Below are 6334 nucleotides of genomic sequence, written 5' to 3'. Positions count from 1 at the left end.
TTTGAAGTTTCTCATTTGTCAAGCCTCAGTTGTAAGGTGCTAGATTGTGTCATATGTGTGCAAGACTAAAATAGCCTTATTATCAGAGATATTCTGTGTACTTAGCTTTCCTGTTGATAAACTAAAATCAATGTAGTTCCATAAATCTCTCCACATAGACTGCAGTGACAGAGAAGGGAAAGGCTGGTCACCCCTTTAAATTTAATTCTTTCACCTCATCCTCCTGCTTATCTCTGTGACAGCAATAACATGTGGCCCTTTTAGCAGGACTCATGAGGTCAGACTCTGCATCCCTACACCCCCTTTGCCAATCCACTAGCAACCAATTATGAGTGTAGGTACACAACCTGCAAAAGAAGAAATCCCAGTTCCTGCTCTTTTCCCAGGACTTGCAGACACTTTTCGTCTTGTCCCTGGATTGAGCATTATTTGAAGACTCCCTGTCACCTGCATAGTTCAAGAAGTAAATAAAAAAAATTGCTGTACATACACATAGAAACACTGACTTGGTGAAGAATAAACTTTTCTGCCACACTGACCTTATGCTATATTGGGTATCTTTGTGAGTCTTCACCCAGTACCAGCTACCTGGCTGTTTATGGGATGCTGGATGTGCTAACAACATGTTAATTAAGAGTGATTAAAAAAATAGAACAGTAGAAAAGCTCCTCCTTAGGAAAATGTAAATCAGAGTATTTGGACAAACAAAACTGGTATAAAATAAAAGCCTTAGAAGTGACTTATGCCCATGGACACACTTTCTACTTAAAGTCTGCAGATGGAGGACAGCAATGGAAAACAAGGTTTTCTGGCTCCTGACCATTTTGTTGATTGTAGGGCTCAGCAGTACCTCAGAGAGTAAGTGCATAAGTTTCTATGTCAGCATCCAGCAACTGTATCAGATGTAAAATCAAGCTATCTGAAATTAGCCTGTCCTAGTGAGGGGTGCTGCTAGCTAGGGGGGCTGCCAAATAACATCGTTCATAAGGAGCTTGCTTTATTATTAAGAAATACCAAACTTTAATCAAACATTAGGTTCATAGTTATAGAGCTATATGCAGAGGTAAAACATAAGGCAGTATGTGATCATAAGAAGTTGGACAGACATAGAAAATTAAAACCTTTTCCGTGTTCTTCCTTCAGAACGAGGGGAGAAAGGAGGGAGGAAAGATGTCTGGGAGCTGACGATTTATGTTTCTCTTAGCTGTGATAACTTAGGCATACATAGGCCTGTTTTTCCAGCAATACTACGTGTTGAGCCTTCCTCTGAGAAAGACTAAATCTTGACTGGGATGTGTGGTCTGACCTTCCATGGACCTCCATGGAAGCTGCATTCATCTGAGGGGACAAAAAGGCACGAGCACACCTCTTTCTGAGGAATTACTCACAATATTACCTTGGGGTGAGGCATATGAAGCTGCTGCATTAGCCGCCTACATCTGCTCTATGGAGGCATTCCCGCTTGTCATCCCATCTCCAGGTAGTCTCCAATAGGCATGTGGGGTCATGCTGCCCACAGGACAGTGCTGCAAAAAAGTTTAGACAAAAAGTTAACGTGATGCTGTCTTTGAGACCAAGGTGCCCCAGTATATGCAAGACAACTGCTTACGTAATATGGAAACGTAATGAATTAAGAAGTGACTGCTGATAAGGGCAATTTTCATATTCTCCACTGGGAGAATTGATTTTAGGAATTAACAGCTCAAAACTAACAGTTTTCTGAATGCTGTCAGGAATTACTGTGGAATTTTTTCTTTTTCAAGTTGATGAAAAGCAAATTTTGTTTTGGGTTGAAATTATTCAGCAGCTTAAAGAAGCGAGCATTATTCTACTAGCAGAAAAACAGAGTGAAGCTATTTAGCTGTTTTCAAATTGTGTACGGCTGCCTCTCGCTCTATTACGTAAGTGACATCAGGAAAAATAAAGAGGTATTGGGAACATCCTTAAAGGATTATACCAGAAAAGGCCTAATCAGTTTTCATTCTCCAAGTTAAATTAACTCCAAAAATAAGCCAGTACTGAGAAGTAAAGGAGATTTTCCAAATGTTTAGTTAATCTAGTGCTGGCAATAAGTAAGTGCCACTAAGTAAGGGTTTTTTTTAAGTGTGTGAGTTTCTAAGGTGTTGTCATGTGTAATCCTTGTTGTACAAAGCTCAGAAATTGTCTTTATGCAGATACTTTTGGCTTTCCTGGCAGAGAAGAGTGGCCTAAGAGCCACCGGCTCAGTCAGAGGGTCTCTCAGGTGTTTGCAGTATGATGCGTAGGCAGTACAATATGAAATACAAAGAAAGGATTCCTGCTGTGGGAATTAAGTGCCCAGACAGGGGGAGAGAAGCTGTGGAGATTCAGACCTCTGGACAATGCAGGTAGCTCCAGCTCGATGTTTTGTCCCTGGGGCATCCTTAGTGAGGAAGCCTGAAACAGAGCATTTCCGACACATAAAGGCAAAAAAGCATGTTTTTGCACAGGAGGTGATATAAGGTACCCCACTGAGTAAACCCATCTCTACTGGTATATTGGAGCTGAAGCTTTTTGAGTGAGCGTCACTTTGCTTTTCACATGAACCTTCCCTAACACAATGCCCCTGTTTTTGGTGGTGTCACTCTCACATTATAGCTGCAGAGTCATACCTTGCTTCATGTTTATGCCTAACCAACTTTTAATATCTCACACTTACAGCTTACCACCCGCTATCAGCTGCATGTTTCTTCAGTGAAGCAGTGCAGTGCACAGTGTCACCCCCTCAGAGGCTCTTCAGGGTGACGTTTCCAGGCACACCAATCTGCGCAGCAGTGTTATGGCCATTAGCACAGATATATATTAGGGCTAACGTGAGCACAGAGAAACTATTTAAACTGTGAAGATTAGCTTATTCCACCTCTCATATCAGGCCAAGACCACAACCCACTTCACTATGTAGCCCTTTGCTTAAAGGACTGACCTGTGCTGGGCCTATATATAGTGGAAGGCAATACATTCCTGAGTTCATCAGACAGATATGTTTGATATGTGACCACACAGGTTTATAACCCTGGAGTGGTGGCACTGATTAGTTAGGAAAAATGCATCTTTATCTCTATACATGCGCACACGTGTGTTTGTGTGACATACACATATATATGCATGTTCTTTACCTTATCCTTTTCTTTAAATAGACTCTGGTGGATGTGATGTGCACCCAAAAGCAAGGGAAAACTGCGGGTTTCCAGGCATCACAGAGGCAGAATGCTTAGAACAAAAGTGCTGCTTTGACTCAGCTGTCCCAGACATGTCCTGGTGCTTCAGACCTCTGTCTCCAGATGGTGAGTGTCCATGAGAAGCGCCGCCAGTTCTCAGTATTTAATACATATCATTCTGCCTGTAGGCTGCTCCTGGATCTATGCCACACTGAGGGCTCAGTACGGGTGCTGAGCATCTTTGCTTTAAGATCAATGCTGGAGTTTGCAGAACGGATCCCAAGGTCAACTAAATATCACACCACCTGCAACAGCTACTGCTCCCTCACCGACAGCTCAGTGCTATAGGGTGAAGGAGAGCAGTATGCAGGTACATGCCTGGTTACCTGCTAATGTGCACAGCAGCAAGGGCTGGCGTGGCCCTGATGTGACTGGGGGCCAAGGGAGAGGCTGCACCTTCCCCTCTGCTCTGCTGACACCAGGGCCCTGGGACATGCCACCTTCAGGTCATGCCAATCAGACTGGGCTGCAGCATGGTGCAATCTGAGTGCATGATTTGCTGGGGCTGCAGCATGGGAACAGGTGCTGGGAAATAGCAGGGCAGGGGATGGAGGGGAACCCTCTTAGCTCCACTGGTAACACTGTGTGGCATAGCCGACAATCAGGAATTAAGGGAGGATAACCCTTCAGGGCAGCCACATGCAAAATGAGTTGTTTGCAGTTAATAGTTGCAGTGAAAGATGATAAAGAAAGTGGGGAAAAGGGTGTAGAAAGTGAGAGGCAGTGAAAAATGTTTTTTAAAAAATGCTCTTCTAGCAGTCCCTATATTCCCTTATTTTATCCATCTCCCCCCATCCAACACCACCTTTTCCTCATCCTCTCATGTAAGCATATTCAGAGCTCAGGTCAGTGGTTAGTCTTCATAAGTAATAACAGAGGGAAAATAAATCGCATCATAACTTTGAGTTGCATTTCTCGGTGTCAATACAACCGGATTTCATAGGAGAGGCTGAGCTATATGAAGCACTTTGAAATGTTAATTTGCACCATCTCTTTTTCCTTCTGTCTCCATCCAGATTGCCCTCCTTAAAATCAGTTTCTACCAGAAGCTTGTCTCTACCCTAGAGTCCTCGACTAACAGCAGTGATAGAAAGTGGTGGTAGCTCTACTCCAGCATCTCACTGATGTCCAACAAGCCATTTCTGATCCTCTCTTTTCTTCCTGATGATTTAGTTCAACATTTACCCTCTTTCCTCTGACTCTTTCCCTGCCTGAAAGATTAAAAGAAGCAAGATGAACCCCATGAGATCTCTCCTCCTTCTTTTGTTGCCCTGGAAGGCAGATGGAGAACAGGGGTTTGGCTTCTCACCCAGTGAGAAACCAGTTAGCAGCTTTCCTGTGTTAAACCTTTATCAGCAGCATTTTGTTAATGAAACAGAAAGCAAGACAATGAACAAAAAGTAAGTGAAAAGACAAAAATATCCTACGTTGTCATTTAATCAACGGGATTGCAAATAATCAAAGGTTATAATAATCAAAGCATAAAGCAGCAGATACAGCTTTCAGCTTGGGGAGGAGATGGGTGGAAAAGGAAGGAACTAGATCCTGCAGTGAGCACATTAAGAAAAAAACTGAGAGCCACAGACACAGGACATGGAGAGCTAGCCTTGTTAGCTGTCTTACTGGGCCCCCTGGGGCATAACGGACCAGTTAATCATCTCCTTATTCCACTTCTACCCCCACCATGGTTTGTGCAACACAGGGCAAAGGAGAGAAGCAGGCAGTACCTCCACTTGGGCTAACCTTAAAAGAATTATGTCCCTTCAGCTTTCAAGACAAATCTTTCCACTGGTATTAGAAACACTTACATATCAAATCGATAAAACTTTATGTAAATGAAGAGAGCAGGTGAGCTATACAGCTTTGACGTGAAAACACAAGAGCTGCCTGTCATGGAAGCTCTCAACAGAACACTATCATCGGCTTAGTCCAGTTCCAATTACAACTTTTCATTGACTTTGCTGGGAGATGGCAAAAGCCACTTGTTAGCGCAAACGTGGAACATGGGGTTCCCTCCTCAACTGAGGTTTCAGCACAGGTTTTCTGTGCTTTGACATAAACTATGTCTAGGATAGTTTTCTAGGCTTCTTGCAGAGACACCTTTACTCTGTCCTCCAGCAAGAAGAGAAGAAAAATGAGTAGCTAGGAAGACTGATAATTCTCAGATGTAACTTTAGAAACAAATACACTTACCAGAATTTCAGCAGCTGCTTACTGGCATCCAACTTTTAAACTCGTAGGCATCCTGAGGTGATGCCAAGAAACCAGCCTTCTACAGAAATAAATGCTGAGCACTTACTTATATCATGCCATGTCACTAGCTTCAGCATAAGAGGCAGCACCATGAGAAAACGTGTCTGAAGTGTCAGGTCATGCAACAGAGGAAGAGTTGTGTAGTTGTGTGGAGGATGGGCTGCACCATGCCACGCAGCAGCACTCTGCAAGAACAGGTTTTGCTAGCTGGTGCCACATAGCACCACAGTTTCCCCATGCACGGCGATCTGCATGGTTGGCTAGGCTGTTCTGCCAGCTCAGGCTGAGGGGTGAGGAAGGGAGCCGTGAAGCAGTAGGCAGACTTCAGTGCAGGGATGGGTACATTTTCTTACCCCTTCTGCAAGCTAGAACATTTGTGGTGGTGCTGCAGCACAGGGTGCTTAGTGGCTGATGGAGGGATGGAGGGGAAGGGGGAACAGGAGGATGACCATTTGGGACCCTCTGGCACCGGGATCATGGGGGACCATTTAAATAAGGAGTACAGGGTCGTGCATGCCCAGAAACCCTGACAGAGAACAGCGAGGCTGAGGGCTGGACTAGGGCCCTCACACAGCTGTTGAGTGCCATGTAGGAAACCTTGGGGTGCCCTAGGCTGCCAGCTCCCAGCTGCTGGGTCCTGTGTTATATCCACCAGCACCAGGGATGTCGTGGATACCCTGAGGCAGCTCAGCTAGCACTAGAGGTGTAGACAACTGCATCGAGCCGTGATCCAAAGCTTTCAGGGACCCTTGGGCATGCAAACCCAGCCCACGAGCAAACACCATCAGGACATTTCCCCAGCTTTCTCCTTCAGGAGCCCCTTGGGGTCCACACTACCCAGCAGG

This window comes from Dromaius novaehollandiae, chromosome 1 (assembly GCF_036370855.1).
Source record: "Dromaius novaehollandiae isolate bDroNov1 chromosome 1, bDroNov1.hap1, whole genome shotgun sequence".
Taxonomy (NCBI): domain Eukaryota; kingdom Metazoa; phylum Chordata; class Aves; order Casuariiformes; family Dromaiidae; genus Dromaius; species Dromaius novaehollandiae.
Note: the sequence above shows the minus strand (reverse complement) of the source record.